This window comes from Symphalangus syndactylus, chromosome X, assembly GCF_028878055.3.
Source record: "Symphalangus syndactylus isolate Jambi chromosome X, NHGRI_mSymSyn1-v2.1_pri, whole genome shotgun sequence".
Classification (NCBI taxonomy): domain Eukaryota; kingdom Metazoa; phylum Chordata; class Mammalia; order Primates; family Hylobatidae; genus Symphalangus; species Symphalangus syndactylus.
This window is the reverse complement of record NC_072447.2, coordinates 121395973-121416193: the sequence shown is the minus strand read 5'-3', so window position 1 is coordinate 121416193 and position 20221 is coordinate 121395973. Positions and strand designations below refer to the sequence as shown.

Here is a 20221-nt window from a genome sequence, read left to right as displayed (position 1 = left end):
TGTGTTTAAAGGTAATTTCACCGGATTTCATTTTCCTTGTCTCCAAAATGTGACTCTTGACTAGCATACCTCTAAATTTCCTTCTAGTTTCAATCTTTGCATTCAGTAAAATCCCATTTCCCTAGTATTTCAGTTTCTAATTGGAGCTGGGGTCTATCTAAGGTTCATTGTCCTGTGGGTATCATCAATAGATATGTGAGAGTCAGGAATGAAAATCTTTCCATCTCCTGGCATCTTAAAGCTGTGTAGGGAAAAGGGAAGATGGCTGAATAGAACAGCTCTGGTCTGCAGCTCCCGGCAAGATCAACGCAGAAGGTGGGTGATTTCTGCATTTCCAACTGAGCCTCCACTGGTGATACCCAGGCAAACAGGGTGTGGAGTGGACCTCTAGCACCTCTAGCAGATCTGCAGCAGAGGGGCCTGACTGTTAGAAGGAAAACTAATAAACAGAAGAAAGGAATAGCGTCAAGAACAACAAAAATGGCATCCACACAGAAACCGCATCTGAAGGTCACCAACGTTAAAGATCAAAGGTAGATAAATCCACAAAGATGAGGAAAAACCAACACAAAAAGGCTGAAAATTCCAAACACCAGAGCGCCTCTTCTCCTCCAAAGGATCACAACTCCTCGCCAGCAAGGGAACAAAACTGGACAGAGAATGAGTTTGACAAACTGACAGAAGTAGGCTTCAGAAGGTGGGTAACAACAAACTCCTCCGAGCTAAAGGAGCATGTTCTAACCCAATGCAAGGAAGCTAAGAACCTTGAAAAAAATTACAGGAATTGCTAACTAGAATAACCAATTTAGAGAAGAACATAAATGACCTGATGGAGCTGAAAAACACAGCATGAGAACTTCATGAAGCATACAAAAGTATCAACAGCCAAATCAATCAAGCAGAAGAAAGGATATCAGAGATTGAAGATCAACTTAATGAAATAAAGCAAGAAGACAAGATCAAAGAAACAAGAATGAAAAGAAACAAACAAAGCCTCCAAGAAATATGGGACTATATGAAAAGACCAAACCTAAGTTAGATTGGTGTACCTGAAAGTGATGGGGAGAATGGAACAAAGTTGGAAAATACTCTTCAGGGTATTCTCCAGGAGAACTTCCCCAACCTAGCAAGAGAGGCCAACATTCAAATTCAGGAAATACAGAGAATGCCACAAAGATACTCCTCAAGAAGAGCAACCCCAAGACACATAATCATCAGATTCACCAAGGTTGAAATGAAGGAAAAAATGTTAAGGGCAGCCGGAGAGAAAGGTCGGGTTACCTGCAAAGGGAAGCCCATCAGACTAACATCAGATCTCTCTGCAGAAACCCTACAAGGCAGAAGAGAGTGGGGACCAATATTCAACATTCTTAAGCAAAAGAATTTTCAACCCAGAATTTCATATCCAGCCAAACTAAGCTTCATAAACAAAGGATAAATAAAATCCTTTACAGACAAGAAAATGCTGAGAGATTTTGTCACTACCAGGCCTGCCTTACAAGAGCTCCTGAAGGAAGCACTAAATATGGAAAGAAAAAACTGGTACCAACCACTGCAAAAACATACCAAATTGTAAAGACCATTGACACTATGAAGAAACTGCATCAATAAAGGGGCAAAATAACTAGCTAGCATCATAATGACAGGATCAAATTCACACATAACAGTATTAACCTTAAATGTAAATATGCTAAATGCCCCAATTAAAAGACACTGACTGGCAAATTGGATAGAGTCAAGGCCCATTGGTGTGCTGTATTCAGGAGACCCATCTCACATGCAAAGACACACATGGGCTCAAAATAAAGGGATGGAAGAATATTTACCAAGCAAATGGAAAACAAAAAACAAGCAGGGGTTGCAATCCTAGTTTCTGATAAAACAGACTTTAAACCAACAAAGATCAAAAAAGACAAAGAAGAGCATTGCATAATGGTAAAGGGATCGATGCAACAAGAAGAGCTAACTATCCTAAATATATATGCACCCAGCACAGGAGCACCCAGATTCATTAAGCAAGTTCGTAGAGATCTACAAAGAGACTTAGACTCCCACACAATAAGAGTGGGAGATTTTATCACCCCACTGACAATATTAGACAGATTAATGAGACAGAAAATTAACAAGGATATTCAGGACTTGAACTCAGCTCTAGACCAAGCAGACCTAATAGACATCTACAGAACTCTCCATCCCAAATGAACAGAATATACATTCTTCTTAGCACCACATTACACTTATTGTAAAACTGACCACATAATTGGAAGTAAAACACTCCTCAGTTAAAAGAACAGAAATCATAGCAGTCTCTGAAACCACAGTGCAATCAAATTAGAACTCAGGATTAAGAAATTCACTCAAAACCATACAAGTATAGGGAAACTGAACAACCTGCTCCTGAATGACTACTGGGTATATAACGAAATTAAGGCAGAAATAAATAAGTTCTTTGAAACCAATGAGAACAAAGACACAACATACCAGAATCTCTAGGACACAGCTAAAGCAGTGTTTAGAGAGAAATTTATAGCACTAAATCCCCGTAGGAGAAAGCAGGAAAGCTAAAATTGACACCCTAACATCACAATTAAAAGAACTAGAGAAGCAAGAGCAAACAAATTCAAAAGCTAGCAGACGACAAGAAGTAACTAAGATCAGAGTAAAACTGAAGGAGATAGAGACACGAGGAACACTTCAATATCTCAGTGAATCCAGGAGCTGGTTTTTTGAAAAGATCAACAAAATAGATAGACCACTAGCCAGATTAATGAAGAAAAAAGAGAGAAGAATCAAATAGACACAATAAGAAATGATAAAGGGGATGTCACCACTGATCCCACAGAAATAGACTACCATCAGAGAATACTACAAACACCTCTACACAAATAAACTAGAAAATCTAGAAGAAATGGGTAAATTCCTAGACACATACACCCTCCCAAGACTAAACTAGAGAGAAGTCGAATCCCTGAATAGACCAATAACAAGTTCTGAAATTGAGGCAGTAATTAATAGCCTACCAACCAAAAAAGGCCCAGGACCAGACAGAGTCACAGCCAGATTCTACCAGAGGTACAAAGAAGAGCTGATACCATTCCTTCTGAAACTATTCCAAACAATAGAAAAAGATGGAATATTCCCCAACTCTTTTTATGAGGCCAGCATCATCCTGATACCAAAACCTGGCAAAGACAACAAAAAAAGAAAATTTCAGGCCAACATCCCTGATCAACATAGATGCAAAAATCCTCAATAAAATGTAATCCATCACATAAACAGAACAAATGACAAAAACCACATGATTTTCTCAATAGATGCAGAAAACGCCTTTGACAAAATTCAACACACCTTCATCCTAAAAACTCTGAATAAACTAGGTATTGATGTAACGTATCTCAAAATAATAAGCGTTATTTATGACAAACCCACAGCCAATATCATACTGAATGGGCAAAAGCTGGAAGCATTCTCTTTGAAAACTGGCACAAGACAAGGATGCCATCTCTCACCACTCCTATTCAACATAGTATTGGAAGTTCTGGCCAGGGCAATCAGGCAAGAGAAAGAAATAAAGTTTATTCAAATAGGAAGAGAGGAAGTTAAATTGTCTCTGTTTGCAGATGACATGATTGTATATTTAGAAAATCCCATCATCTCAGCCCCAAATCTCCTTAAGCTGATAAGCAACTTCAGCAAAGTCTCAGGATACAAAATCAATGTGCAAAAAATCACAGGCATTCCTATACACCAATAACAGACAAACAGAGAGCCAAATCATGAGTGAACTCCCATTCACAATTGCTACAAAGAGAATAAAATACCTAGGAATCCAACTTACAAGGGACGTGAAGGACCTCTTCAAGGAGAACTACAAACCACTGCTCAAGGAAATAAGAAAGGACACAAACAAATGGAAAAACATTCTGTGCTCATGGATAGGAAGAATCAGTATCGTGAAAATGGACATACTGCCCAATGTAATTTATCGATTCAATGCTATCCCCATCAAGCTACCAATGACTTTCTTCACAGAATTAGAAAAAAGCTACTTTAAATTTCATATGGAACCAAAAAAGAGCCCGTGTAGCCAAGACAATCCTAAGCAAAAAGAACAAAGCTGGAGGCATCCCACTACCTGACTTCAAACTATACTACAAGGCTACAGTAACCAAAACAGCATGGTACTGGTACCAAAACAGATATATAGACAAATGGAACAGAACAGAGCCCTCAGAAGTAATGCCACACATCTACAACTATCAGATCTGATCTTTGCCCAACCTGACAATAACAAGAAATGGGGAAAGGATTCCCTATTTAATAAGTGGTGTTGGGAAAACTGGCTAGCCATATGCAGAAAACTGAAACTGGACCCCTTCCTTACAGCTTATACAAAAATTAACTCAAGATGGATTAAAGACTTAAACGTAAGACCTAAAACCATAAAAACCCTGGAAGAAAACCTAGGCAATACCATTCAGGACATAGGCATTGGCAAAGACTTGATGACTAACACACCAAAAGCAATGGCAACAAAAGCCAAAACTGACAAATGGGATCTAATTAAACTAAAGAGCTTCTGCACACCAAAAGAAACTATCATCAGAGTGTACAGGAATCCTACAGAATGGGAGAAAATTTTTGCAATCTATCCATCATACAAAGGGCTAATATCCAGAATCTACAAAGGACTTAAACAAATTTACAAGAAAAAACAAACCACCCCATCAAAAAGTGTGTGAAGGATATGAACAGACACTTCTCAAAAGAACACATTTATGCGTCCAACAAATATATGAAAAAAAAAAAAAAGCTCATGATTACTGGTCATTAGAGAAATGCAAATCAAAACCACAAGGAGATACCATCTCATGCCAGTTAGAACGGTGATCATTAAAAAGCCAGGAAACAACAAATGCTGGAGAAGATGTGGAGAAATAGGAACACGTTTACTCTGTTGGTGGGTGTATAAATTAGTTCAACCATTGTGGAAGACAGTGTGGTGATTCGTCAAGGATCTAGAACCAGAAATACCATTTGACCCACAATCCCATTACTGGGCATATACCCAAAGGATTTATAAATCATTTTACTATTAAGACACATGCACATGTATGTTTATTGCAGCACTGTTCACAATAGCAAAGACTTGGAACCAACCCAAATGTCCATCAATGATAGATTAGATAAACAAAATGTGGCACATACACACCATGGAATACTATGCAGCCATTAAAAGGATGAGTTCATGTCCTTTGCAGGGACATGCACGAGCTGGAAACCATCATTCTCAGCAAAGTAACACAAGAAAAGAAAACCAAACACCACATGTTCTCACTCATAAGTGGGAGGTGAACAATGAGAACACATGGACACAGGGAGGGGAACGTTACACACCAGGGCCTTTCAGGGGGTGGGGGGCTAGGGGAGGCACAGCATTAGGAGAAATACCTAATGTAGATGATGGATTGATGGGTGCAGCAAACCACCATGGCAAGTGTATACCTGTGTAACAAACCTGCATTTTCTGCACATGTACCCCAGAACTTTAAGTATAAAAAAATAAATCCCTCTAATCTTCTAATATATGAAAACAAGTCTTTGGCTATTTTTGTTTGTTATACATCTGAGGATAGATTTTTAAGGTGCTCAAAAAAAAGCTGTGTAAATGGTTTACTTGTTGATTTTTCAAGTTATGGGAAGAGAGAATAAGGGGTCAAACAGATAGGAAAAGTATGTGAGGAAGAAGTGTTTTTGGTATACTAAAGTGCTCTCGCTAAAGAAAAATAAGAAACACCTCACTACTATACTCCTACCTTATGTAATGCCCATAGTAGTCATGAGTTAAAGCCAATTATTGTGGGCCTGCTAATTTTTAAAATTTACTGGAAACCAAACAATGATTGCCACTGTAGTGCAGTGAGAGATATTTAAAGCAATGGTTCTCAAATTTTAGTGCATGTCAGAATCATCAGGAGGGCTTGCTAAAACACTGAACACTAGGTCCCAAACCAGAATTTTCGAATCAAAAACTCTGGGGATAAGGCCCAGGAATTTGCATTTCTAACAAGTTCCTAGATGATGCTGCAGATCAAGGAACATAGTTTTAAGACCATTGTTCTAGAGGTGGGACCTTCTTCCACCAAGAGTCATGGCCTTTTCTTTTCTCCCTATATATTTTTTGTAGGTTATAAATTATTGTTACAATGGATAAACATTAGCAATAACTTAAGTATCTATCAGTAGGTGAATGGTTACATGAAATATGTTGCACCAAAACTATGCAATACTGTGCGGTCACCAAAAAGAGTAATATCTGTACATACTGAATGGAAAGAATATAAGATACTAAAAAAAAAGTAACAGGGAAAATATGATATATCCATACAATGTAATATGATCCAGCTATTTTAAAAGATGAAGTACTAATACATGCTATCATATGGATGAACTTTGAAAACATTATGCTAATTGAAAGGGGCTAGTCACCAAATCCATATTTTATGTGATTCCATGTTTTATGTGATTCCATTTGTATGAAATGTCCAGAATAAAGAAACCTATCGAGATGTAAAGTAGACTATTGGTTGCTTACAGCTAGGGAAATTGGGGGGATATGAGAGTGAAAGCTAAAGGGTACAGGGTTTCTTTTTGCAGTGATAAAAATATTCTGAAGTTGACTCTGGATATCGTTGCATATATCTGTGAATATACTAAAACCATTGATTTGTGTGCTTTAAATGGGTGAATTGTATGGTATTCAAATTATATCTCAATAAAGCTGTTAAAAATGTATTGTATAATCCTTTTTATCAGTAGAAAAATTATACAATATGTATACATATGAATGTGAATGCATAGCAAATGGTATGGAAACGCTAGGGAAGCTGAGGAATGTCATCTTTTGCTCTGTAAAATCCTACAATGTTTAATTTTTATTTACAGTGGAAATATTTTTCTGCATAACATCTGTAATAAAAAAATATATAACAACTGACAAAACAAGTGTAGCTGGGTCTCAGAGCCCTTAGCTCTGCCATGCCTTAGCTCATTGGTCCAGGCTGAGAAAGAACAGTGATGTGAAAGTAACCTGAAATTTTGTGTTACTTGAAGATAATTTTTCTTCAACTGATTTTTTATGTTGTTACAATATTTCCTGTGGTAGCATAGAGATACCACTCTATATTGCTATTAAAACCCTTCTATGCTCTGTTTAAAAGTCTATTAAAATTATGTTCTCACAAATTGAGATTTTTAAGGCCAAGCACTAACAGGGAACATTATTGTATCTAATCTTAGGTGTGTGGTTGTCAAGAGTACAAGCTAGAGAAGTGTTTAATGTGTAAATGTTATCATTGTTTTAAAATTAGCAATAACACATACTCCAGCTTCAAAAGGCATTGAAAGTAGCTGTCAGGGGAACTGATCCATGGGGAGAAACTGTTGTAATAAGCCTCACTCTGCAGGATTACCCAGTACCTAATTGTAGTGAGAAGGACATGGGTTTCAGCCAAAACTGGAATTCTAATCGTGCCCCTTATTAGCTAGTTATGTGACTTAGGGAATGTCATTTATACTCTCTGGCCCAGCTTTTCTTATTTGTAATCTGGGTAAGAGATTTGAGGATTAAGTGTCACAATTTATGGAAATAAGGTGCATAATAAATATTCATTTATTTTCCTTCCACTTGAGGTAAATGGAGAAGGTCTCACAGAGAATAGAGCTGATCAGAAGTTATGGGTATACTACAGGGAACTCCTGAGCCCCTGGGTCATTAATGGACCAGACTCTGGCTATGGGATGTGGTTCCTCTCAGACTAGGGTCTTTCCTCTTTCCCTTTAACTCTCACCTAGACAGAGCACAGCAGTGAGGGTAGGAGTCATGGTGTCTCCCACTGGATAAGATTGGGCAGGTGGATGAGGCCACTTATTTTCTGCAATGACTATTGAAGAAAACAGAAAACAGTTAATGAATTAAATGACTATGTATTAATATGTGATTATATAATAAAAAAGAAGTTATGGGTATACCAAATAAGGTATCCATCTGGTTGGCTTGAGCAGGCGGTTGGCTTGAGCAGGTCTAGCAGGTTACTCATCTCCATTAAATGGCTTCAGCAAACTAGGCTGTCAAAGAAAATTCCTAGAAAGTCATTTGATACCTAACAGGCTTGGATTCCTAGAATCTTGAACAAGTTCCAGGATAATCCATGACTGAGTTAGCAGGGCAAATGACTTTTACTCAAGTAAGAAAGATTAACTAGGGTTAGCTTAAGTAGTGATTGGTAAAATCAAGGATTATTTCATTTCCCTCACTCCTTGGCTACTACTACATCTGTGGTTATTTCTCATGGAAACCTTCTATTTGGCTTCTCCCTATTATTCCAGATTGTCAGCATCTTTCTCTTATTGTCCTGTCGTATGGTAATTCATTGAATGGTACCTTTCCTAGCACCTTCAGTTTTTAAAATAATAGCTTTATTGAGATATGATTCACATACCATATAATTCACCCATTTATTGTGCAAATCAATGGCTTTTAGTATATTCACAGGATTGTGCAACTGTCACCACAATCAATTGTAGAACATTATAATCACCTCAAAAAGAAGCCCATATTTGTTAGCAGTCACTCCCCACTTGCCCCCAACTCTTTTCTCAGTATGGCAACTGAATGGTTTGGCTCTGTGTCCCTGCCTAAATCTCATGTCAAATTGTAATCCCCAATGTTGGAGGAGGGGCTTGGTGGGAGGCAATTGGATCATGAGGGTGGATTTCCCTTTTGCTGTTCTCGTGATAGTGAGTTCTCAAGAGATCTAGTTGTTTGAAAGTGTGTAGCACCTCCCCCTTCACTCTCTTCCTTTCACTCATTTTCTGAGGCTTCCGCAGCCATGCTTCCTGTATATCCTGTGGAATGATGAACCCATTAAACTTCTTTTCTTTGTAAATGACCAGTTCCAGGTATTTCTTTATAGTAGTGTGAGAATGGATTAATACAGCAACCATTTATCTTTTCTCTGTTTCTGTAGATCTGTCTATTCTGAGCGTTTCATATGAATGGAATCATACAATATGTGGTCTTTTGTGACTGGTTTCTATTACTTACCATAATGTTTTCAAGGTTCGTCTCTATTGTGGCATATAACATGCTTCCTTCCTTTCTGTGTTCAAATAATACTCCATTGTGTAGGTATTTTGTTTATCCATTCATTGATAAGCATTTTTTCATACATTTTGGCTTTTATGAATAAAAGCTATGAATATTCATGTGTAAGTGTCTGTGAGGACATGTTTTCATTTCTTTTTGGTATATACCTTAGAGTAGAATTACTGGATCCTATGGTAATTCTGTCTAATTTTTTGAAGAACTGCCAGTGTTTTCCAAACTATCTGCACCATTTTATATTCACACTGGCAGTGCATGAGGGTTTTAATTTCTCCACATTCTTACCAGCATTTATTAACTGTCTTTTTAAAATTATTATAGCCATCCCTGTAGGTGTGAAGTAGTTTTGATTTGCATTTCCCTGATTGCTAATGATGTTGAATATCTTTTTTTTTATGCTTATGGCCATTTGTATGTGATTCTGGAAGAAAAAAATCTTATTCTTATTCTGTGCCAAGTCACCAGGAAAGAAGAAAACAAACCAAAACAAACAGAAAAAGAAATCCTTTACCCATTTTTCAGTTAGGTTATCTTTTTATTACTCAGTAGTAAGAGTTCATACACACATATATATTATATTACATATATGTATATATATATTTTACATATATATGTATTCTAGATACAGATCCCTTATCTGATACATGATTTACAAGCATTTTCTCTAAGCACCTTCAGCTTTATGGTCCCTTCTTGTTCTGCTGATTGCTTTGCCAATCTCCAATTCTTTATGTGTTCAGCCATATAATCTTTGCTTCTGTATTATCTTGGCAAAGTTAGTAGGAGAGAGGGTCAAGGAAAATGCCTGTAAGGGTTTGGATTTTTCACTATTCTCTAAACATATATTGTGTGTTCATATGTTAGTGCATTTGTACACATTACCTCTCCCTGAAATGCCCTTACTTCACTTTTCCTGTCTGGTAAACCTCAATTTATTTATAATGACCTTTCTTTCTTTTTAAAAATTATTTATTTTTACTTTAGATTCAGGGGGACATGTGCAAATTTGTTACATGGGTATACTGCGTGATGCTGAGGTTTGGGCTAATGATTCCCTTGCCCAAGTAGTGAACATAGTACCCAATAGGTAGTTTTTCAACCCTTCCCCCATTTCTCCCTTCCTCCTTTTAGAATCCCCAGTGTTTATTATTTCCATTTTTGTGTCCATGTGTACCCAATGTTTAGCTCCTACTTCTAAGTGAGAACATATGATATTTCAGTTTCTGTTTCTGCCTTAATTTGCTTGGGATAATGGCCCCCAGCAGTATCCATGTTGCTGCAGAGGACATGATTTCATTGTTTTTTATGGCTGTGTAGTATTCCATGGTGTATATGATCCATCTTAAATGGATGGTACCTCTTCTGTTAAACTTTTCTTGACCCAAGCAGAGTTAGTAGCTTCTTCTATTCATACATTTTATCTGTTATAAATATCACCTATCAGTGAGCTCCTCAGGGTCTGGGATCTAAATTGTTGTTTTTGTATGCCTATGATCAGTACATGATGCTGCTTAATAAATGTCCACCTTTTGTATTATTAGCATACTAGTTATCATTAAAAGAGATGCTACTTTGCTATAAAGAAGCTTTTTAGTTTGATGTACTCCCATTTGTCTATTTGCTTTTGTTGCTTCTGCTTTTGAGGACCTATTAAAAAAATCCTTGCCCAGCCCAATTTCATGAAGCATTTATCCTGTATTTTCTTCTAGTAGTTTCAAAGTTTTGGATTTTACTTTTAAGAATTTAACCTATTTATAGTTGGTTTTTGTGTGTTGTGAGAGACTAGTTTCATTCTTCCATATGTGGATATCTAGTTTTCCTGGCACCATTTATTGAATAGACGGTCCTTTCCTCATGGGTGTTCTTGGCACCTTTATAAAAAAAATCACTTGGCTGTAAATACATGGATTTATTTCTGGGTTCTCTATTCTGTCCCATTGGCCTGTGGGTCTGTTTTTATGCCAGAACCAGGCTGTTTTGTTTACTATAGCTTTGTAGGATATTTTGAAACCAGACAGTGTGATGCCATCAATTTTGTTATTTTTGCTGATGATTGCTTTGGCTCTTCAGGCTCTTTTGCATTTCCAAATGAAGAGACAACCTACAAAATGGGAGAAAGCACTTTCAAACTATGCATCTGATAAAAGTTAATATCCAAAATGTATAAGGAACTCAACAGCAAAAAAAAAAAAAAAACATAAATTAAAAATGAGCAAAAGACCTGAATAGACATTTCATTTCTCAGAATAAGACATACAAATGGCCAACAGATATGTGGAAAATTACACAACAACACTAATTATCAGAGAAATGCAAATCAGAACCACAATGGAAAATCATCTCATCCCAGTTAGAATGGTTATTATAAAAAAGATAAAATATAACAAATTCTGGTGATGATGTGGAGAAAAGGGAACTTTTATATACTGTTGGTGGAAATGTAAATTAGTACAGCAATGATAAAAAACAGTATGGAAGTTCCTAAAAAACTAATAATGGAACTACCATATGATCCAGCAATCCCATTACTGGGTATATATCCAAAGGAAATCAGCATGTTGGAGAGACATTGGTACATTCATATTTATTGCAGTAGTGTTCACAATAGCTAAGACATGGAGTTAAACTAAATGCTCATCTACAAATGAATGGATAAAGAAAAAAATTTTATATCTACATCTATATATAAATGTAATATAGATAGAGAGATAGATACAATGGAATACCATTAAGGAATAAAATAGAACAAAATCCTGTAATTTGTGGCAGTATGGATGAACCTGGAAGACATTATGTTAAGTGAAATAAATCAGGCAATGAAAGAGAAATACTGCATGTTCTCACTCATATTTGGAATCTAAAAAAGTTAATCTCATAGAAGTAGGGTTAAATAGTGGTTACCAGATGCTGGGGAGGGTAGGGGAGAGGAGAGGACTGGGAAAGATTGGTCAATGAGTACAAAGTTACAGTTAGGAAGAATAAATTTTGGTTTTCTATTACACAGTAGAGTGACTGTAGTAAATAACAATGTAATATATATTTCAAGAAAGCTACAAGAGAAGATTTTGAATGTTATTGCCACAAAGCCACAAAGAAATGATAAATATTTCAGATGATGGATATAGTAATTACCCTGATTTGATCATTATACTATGTATAAATGCTTTGAAACATCACATTGTACCCCATAAATATGTACAATTATTGTGTGTCAATTATAATTAAAAATTAAATTTTAATAAGAAATAATACATATAAAGAGCTTAGCCCTGGGATAGAGAAAGTACTCAGTATCTTTTTAATGCTATTATTGATGTTGTTTGTGAAATAAATTAATTTGGATGGCAGCTTATAAATCACTTTCATATATACTTTCCTCATTGATACTTGAAAAAAATGCTATGAGGTACAAAAGGCAGGAATTGTTATCTCCATTTTATAGATAAGGACACTGAAGCTCAGGGAGATTAGGAGGCTTGCCCAAGTTCACATAGCCAGTAAGTGATAAATACTGAGACTTGAACCCAGATTTGATGATGGTGTAGTTTTGTATTTCTATTTTTAATTGTCTTGCTCTAAATTGTCTTACCTTTTAAAATACAGTGTCTATAAATATTGTGTTCATTAACTATAAATGTAAAAACATGTATTAGCAAAGGCTAAAAGATAGTTTGGAATGAATGATATAATAAATATTTTATTCTTGATAGACATAGCAGAATTACACAGAATGTCTTCTTGCTGACCTGCCTTTCTTCCATTCCGCTACTGAAAAGAAAAAAAAAACAGGGAGAAAAATGTTAACTGCCAGTTGAAAACATCCCTTTCATCCTTAAGACCTGGAGGCCATAACCAGGGTATCATGCTTCAGCTGGTGGCAGTGTATATTAATTACAGAATACTTAGGTATATGGAAACAAATCATTTCCTGATGACTGGCAATACTTACTAAAACCTATAAAGGTTGAAAATGCCTCATTACTCTGGCCGTGTAGGCTTCTAGTTGGCATTTTCTCATTTTAAGATTGGTGCCTATTGGACTGCTCTTTTTGTGTTTTCCTCCCTTATAGCTATTTACTTTCTCTCTTCATTTTTAGTTCTAAAGTCAATGTAAGATATCATTTTACAGTCTTAAGTTATCATCTAGCTAATAGAATGTTAAAGAAATGGGTTATTGTAAGAGCCTATACAGACTAACATGTGTTTCCTTTCCCTGGGTTAATTTCTCTGAATGCTTATGCTGAGGTAAATGCTTGGGTTGCTGATGTCGTGTTGATGAAGTATATCTTTTTTCTAAACATTATGATCATGAAATAAACAACTTTAAAAATATATTGTTAATACATTGTTAACATAAGAAACAGGCATAATGATTAAGATAATTTACATTTTATAAAATAAGAGTTCAAATAGTCTAGATTCTTGTGGCTTTTATGAAAATTATATTTTAAATTTCTTTTCATTTCCTGAATGGCAGCTAGAATGTAGGGATATGAGTCTATAGTTTTTCTTGGGCATAGCTCTTGGGGCACTCAGGTTGGGGTATAATAAATTATTCTTATTCTTCGAATTGACTGTGCATCTTTAGGATAAAAGTTGGAAGACTGTCTGCCGCTTTCCCTTTTTAGGCCACTGCAGTGTGTTCTTGTCCTGCTCTCTCAATTGAGTATTTTTGGTTATTTGCTAGTGTCGAAATGATAGAGAGGGCTATCACATACCAACTTGAAAGTCAAATATGCTGGAATACATAATTTGAATTTCTGATTGTTGCTGGTATATAGTAATACAGTTTGTTATTAATTATTGATCTGGCATTGTCCAACCTTGGTAAACTGAATTATCAGTTCTAGCAGCTTTTTTTTTGATAGATTCTATAGGTTTTCCTATATAGGCAATCATTTTGCCAATAAATAAGCCAGCCTGCCTGCCTGCCTGCCTGCCTGCCTGCCTGCCTTCCTTCCTTCCTTCCTTCCTTCCTTCCTTCCTTCCTTCCTTCCTTCCTTCCTTCCTTCCTTCTTCCTTTTCATCCTTTCTTTGCCCTCCCTTCCTTTCATTTCTTTCCCTTCTTCCTTTCTTTTTCTTTTCTTCTTTTCTTTTTTCTTTCCAGTCTGATGCCTTTTTTTCCTTACCTTATTGTACTGGATAAAACCTCTAGGAAAATGGTGAAAACAATCAGTCTTTCACCATTAAGTATGATGTTATCTGTAGGTTTGAGGAAGTTCTCTCCTATTCTTAGCTTGCTAAAAATTTATTTTAATTTTCTAATTTCTTTTGAGATAAGGTCTCATTCTGTCACCCAGACTGGAGTGCAGTTGCATGATTTAGGCTCACTGCAACCTCCATCTCCCAGGCTCAAGCAATCCTCCTACCTCAGCCTCCAGAGTAGCTGGGACTATATGTGTGTGCCCCCACACTTGACTAATTTAATTTAATTTAATTTTTTTTTTGTAGAGATGATGTCTCACTATATTGCCCAGGCTAGTCTTAAATAGCTGGGCTCAAGCAATCCTCCTGCCTCGACCTCCCAAAGTGCTGGGATTGCAGGCATGAGCCACCACATCTGGCAAGTTTACTTTAAAAAAAAAAAAAACAGGAATGGATGTTGGATTTTGACAAATGCCTTTTTTTTCTGTAGCCATTAAGAAATGATCTTAGCATTTTTCTTTTTCAGTCTGTTAGTATGGTGATTTATACTGATTACTTTTTGATTGTGAAAACAACCTTGCATTGGAGGTACAAACTCTTCACTTGGTCATGATGTATTTATTATTCTTATATATCAGTAAATTTGGCTTGCTAAAATTTTGTTGAAAATTTTTACATCTTTGTGCCTGATGGATTTTGATCTTGGCTTTCTGTGATTGTCTTGCCTGGTTTTGGTATTAGAATAATGCTGGCCATGTATAATAACTTGGGATATATGCTCTCCTCCTAATATTCTGGATTTGTTTGTGGGGTTTTGGTGTTCTTTCTTCCTTAAATGTTTGATAGATTTCACCAGTGAAACCATTTCATCTTAGAGTTTTCCTTGGGGAACCAATTTTAAATTAAAATTTAATTTTATAGTAGACATGTAGCTATTTAGCTTATCTGTTTCTTCTAAAACTTTAGTAGCTTGTGTCTTTCACAGAATTTGTCCATTTAAACTGAGTTGTCAAATTTATTGGCATGAAGTTGTTCATATTTCCTTATTATCCTTTTAATACCTGTAGAATCTCAGTTTATGCCACTTCTATTCATCCTGGCATTGGTAATTTGTATATTCTCTTTTTCTCACCTAATCAGTCTTGTTAGAGTTTTGTCAGATTTATAGATTTTCTCAAAGGAACAGCTTTTGGTCTTATTGCTTTTTCTGTTTTTCTGTTTTCTATTTCATTGATTTCCACTATGATCTTTATTATTGCAATTCTCCTACCTAATTTGGGATAAATTTTTTCTTCTGTTTCTAGTTTTTTAAGAAGGAAACAGATCTTTCATAGGAGATGTTTCTTCTTTTTTAATATAGTCATTGACTGATATAAATTTCCCCTAAGTAGAGCTTCATCTGCACTCCACAATTTTTGATGTTATATTTTCATTTAGTTCAAAATGCTTACTAGTTTTTCTTTTGATTTCTTTGTGGGTTATTTAGAAGTATGTTTTAGTTTCAAAACATTTGGGTATTTTCCAGAGATTTTTCTGTTTTTGATTTCTAATATAATTAAGCTGGGATCAGAGAACATATTAATAATTTGTATGACTTGAATCCTTTTAAATTTTTTAAGACTAGTTTTATGGCCCAGAATATGATCTATCTTGTAAATGGTTCACATATACCTGAAAATAATTTGCATCCCACTGTTCTTCGGCAAAGTATTCTGTAAATGCCAATTAGGTCAAGGTATCCTTGCTGATTTCTGTATATTTACTGGTTTCAGTATCCTTGCTAATTTCTGTATATTTACTGGTTTCTGTCACCTTTAAAATCAATTATTGAGAGAATGGTATTGAAATCTCCAATTATAATTGTAAATTTGTTTATTTCTATTTGTAGTTCTCTCAGAGTTTGCTTCATGTATTTTGAAACTTTGCTATTAAACACACAAACATCTAAGGAATTTGTATTCTCTTGGTAAACTGACCTTTATTATGAAATTACCTGATTAATTTTTGGTACTATGCTCTGAGATCTATTTTGTTTGATATTGTAGTCATGCTAGGTTTATTTTAGTTAGTGTTTGCTTTGTATATCTTTTACCATCCTTTTATTTTTATAAATTAACATGCAGTAAAAGTCAATTTTTTATTAGTACATACTTTTATGAGTTTCAACATATATATTGTTTCATTTAATTTCCAGAATTATGACACAGAACCATTCCATGACCTCAGCATACTCCCTTGTGTTACCCCTTGGTAGTTATACCCACCACCATCCCTAAACCCTGGAAGCTACTGATCTGTTTTCTGTTGCTTTATTTTTGTCTTTTTGGAAATGTTACATAAATGACATTATATGGTCTGTAAGCTTTTGGGGCTGGCTTCTTTTACTTAGTATAATATTTTGAGATTCATTAATTTTGTTGTGTATGTCAATAGTTTGTTCCTTTTTACTGTTGAGCAGTATTCCATGTTATGGAACTTTGTGAGGTCTCTTCTCCATTCTCCTCTACCTGGACCATCTTCCGGATTCTTTCCCGTTGCCAGGGCTCTATTTTGGCCCTTTGGCCTGAAAGCTGGGACCTTATTTTCCCTGCTCTGCCACGCAGTTATCATGGCTGCACCCACATCTTGGCCCAAAGACAGAGGAATTGAATTGAATATTCACCACAGAAGGACAATCACTGCTTCTCTGACCAAGGAGAAAGGTTCCTCTTTTTCAGGGTTTTAGGCATCTGCCAACCCCACTGTCACCATTGTCACTCCTCTTGCTACCAATGCCTTGAAATTGCCTTGGGATCCAGGCCAGGCCAGGCCAGGCCAGGCGGGGCGGGGCGGGAAGAGGCGGGGAGGGGCGGGTCGAGGCGGGGCTAGGCGAGGCGAGGCCTCCTCTCCAAGCTCTCTGAGCTTTGAGAATCCTCTTCTCTTTAAGAAAGAAGTGGCCGGGCGCGGTGGCTCACGCCTGTAATCCCAGCACTTTGGGTGGCATAGGCGGGCGGATCACGGTCAGGATATCAAGACCATCCTGGCTAACATGGTGAAACCCCGTCTTTACTAAAACTACAAAAAAATTATCCGGGCGTGGCTGCACGCGCCTGTAGTCCCAGCTACTCGGGAGGCTGAGGCAGGAGAAGGGCATGAACCCGGGAGGCGGGGCTTGCAGTGAACTGAGATTGCGCCACTGCACTCCAGCCTGGGCGACAGAGCGAGACTCCATCTCAAAAAAAAAAAAAAAAATATTAGGGGGCTTCTCCTGGAGCTTTTTCTGTCTGTTGACAGGTGACTGTTTCCAGCTTACATGATGCCCTAAGTCCAGGTCGGGGTACACTGGGAAATATAAGATAGGGGGTGGGGTGAGGTGGGGACTCACCATCAGCTTGGTGAAAGTTTGCATTCTGATTTTCTTTCTCAATTCATCTGTTCTCATTAACATGTGGTTTTCATTTACTTTTAAGCTTTGTGAAATTGCACCAGGCCAGCATTTATTCTAGAGCAAACTTTCCCCCAGTACTGAGGCAGAATCCTTTTGACAATGGTGACAGTGGGGATGGCAGATGCCTAAAACCCCAGCCTTGTAAGGTTTCCACTCATGGTTTGAATAGAAATGACTTCCAGCCCTTTGTGAACCTTGGAGAGTATTCCTTGTGCTCTTTTTTGGCGGTTCTTTCTGCAGACAAATATGCTTCTCATTACTCGCTGGAATACTTGAGGGTGACTGTTTTTCGAGCTCTGGAATCCTCTCTGTGTACTGATCTCTCTTCTTATATTCTGTCCTATCTGCCTTGATGTCCCCAGACTCTCAGCTCTAGGAGAATACTAGGTTTTGCCTGGGTTCCCACTCCCTGTACCTCTGTCTGAAATCCGTAGGCAGTAAATTTAGACAGTCGTAGGGCTCACCTAATTTGTTTCTTATCTTTCACAGATCCCTTTCCTTCAATGTTTTGAAACTTTTTTCCATATATTTTTGTCTGATTTGAAAGAGTTTCAGGAGGTAATGTAAATTGAATCTCTCTTACTGGAAACATAAATTTATAGGATATAATTGAATAAGTAATGGTGAAATCCAGACTAAAAATGCCTAATTATTTTAGAGATGATTGTATGAGAGATAGCTTTACAAAGGAGGTGAAATTTGGGCGGGTGTGGTGGCTCACACCTGTAATCTCAGCATTTTGGGAGGCTGAGACAGGTGGTGGTTGGGGGGCATCCTTGAGGCCAGCCTGGGTAACATGATGAAACCTCTTTTCTACAAAACAACAACAACAAAGGAGGTCTAATTTAAACTAGTCTTTGAAGGAGGGAGGATATTCCAGGAGAAAAAAAAAATTTTATCACCAATGAGATAGTTTGGAGAACAACCTGATAAGATGGTTCAGAGTATATAGGGAACTAATAAAAAATAAGGTTGGGATCAGATCAAAGAAGTCTCTGAAAACCAGAAGCTGTGCTATAATGCAGTGATGGAACGCCTTTAAGAAGTTTTTAAAGTCTAAGCAGTGTTGTATAATGAGCACAGAGTTTAAAATTAATATAAACATTTATGTCCAGCCTATATATTTCTTTTAACTTAAGTGCATCTGTTCCTTTTCTTGTCCTTTGAATAAAATGAAGAGCAGCCTCATAAAAACATGGCTGGTATTGTTTTTATCTAATACATTACATTTACATAACATTGGAGTAAAGCCATTTCTTAACTTTCTTTAGTTCCTTAATCTTTGTTCATAGAACATATTTTCCATTATAATTTTAACTACTCTTTTCAGGATGCATTTCGTTTTTTCTCTACTTAAAATGACAATGATCAAAACTAGATATAATATGCTAGTAAGTTTGTTCTAATGTAGAATTTAGTTGAATGATTTGTTTATCAAATTCCTTTTAAATACCTGACAGTATCAATGTAGCTTTTTTTCACAATAGCATTATATTTCACTTGAAAGCTATTGACATCCAAGTAATTTTTATACAAATTATTCATAGCTTGTCTGGTTTCCATGTTATAATCCTGTAATGTCAAGTCGTATTCTGTTGTTTTAATATGATCATTTTAAAATTTATCAAACTCATTAGATGTTTCAGACTTTCATTGTTTCCTGGTATTAGATATGTACCTCTCTCTGTTTAATAGAGGTTGAAGTTTTGATACATTGGGTAAGTTTAATACAGTGAAGAGAAAAAACATGTTTTTAATGCTATTTTCCAGCATCAAAATAGCATTAAATGATGCTATTTTTCCAGGATATGGAGAAGAAAATAAAGGAAGATATGGGGAGATTTATAGAAGAAGAAAGGGAAATATTAAAGAAATTGAGGACAGACAAGCCGCTCTTAAATCAAATCCAAGGCACAGAGACAGAAAAGTAGAGAACTAAGATAAGTGTTGAGATAGAGAGACTGGAAAGATGATGAGTTTAAATCAACAGAAGCAGTTTTAAGGACATTCTGAAAAACTAATTGGAAACGGAACAATTTGCCTAAAGCAGAGCTGCATAGGTATATGGTATACTAGCATGTGGAAACAGACAAAAATGTTCATGTAAATCTTTCAAGAAGAGTGAGTACAAGTTTGGTGAAAAAAATGATTTTACAGTAAAAGGACTTATTTCGAGTGTACAGGAATCTTTGAAAGGCTTCTTAAATAGGGGAAAAGATTTATGAGTGAAAGCAAAAAGTAGATATATAGAAGGCAGATGAGAATGTTGGAGGATAATGAACCTCTCTCTTTTTCTTTTAATGTATGCATACTCCACTAGAAGATTAGAGAATAAAAGGTGTTTAGAGAAATGACTGCCTTCTTGTACACAACAATGTGTATAGTCAGAAGGAGCTTCTCTTTAGACAGAACAGGGATATCCGGAAAATGATATACAAACAAGATGTTTAGAATTTGTTTGAAAACAATCTGAATTGACAGAT

At 36.3% G+C, this 20221-nt stretch overlaps 1 protein-coding gene across 9 annotated transcripts in view; it reads left to right on the top strand.

The window, feature by feature from the left end:
• The window catches only part of KLHL13 (kelch like family member 13), a 233728-nt gene that overhangs the window by 183939 nt on the left and 29568 nt on the right, over window positions 1–20221 (top strand). The gene's annotated exons all lie outside the window — the stretch shown is intronic.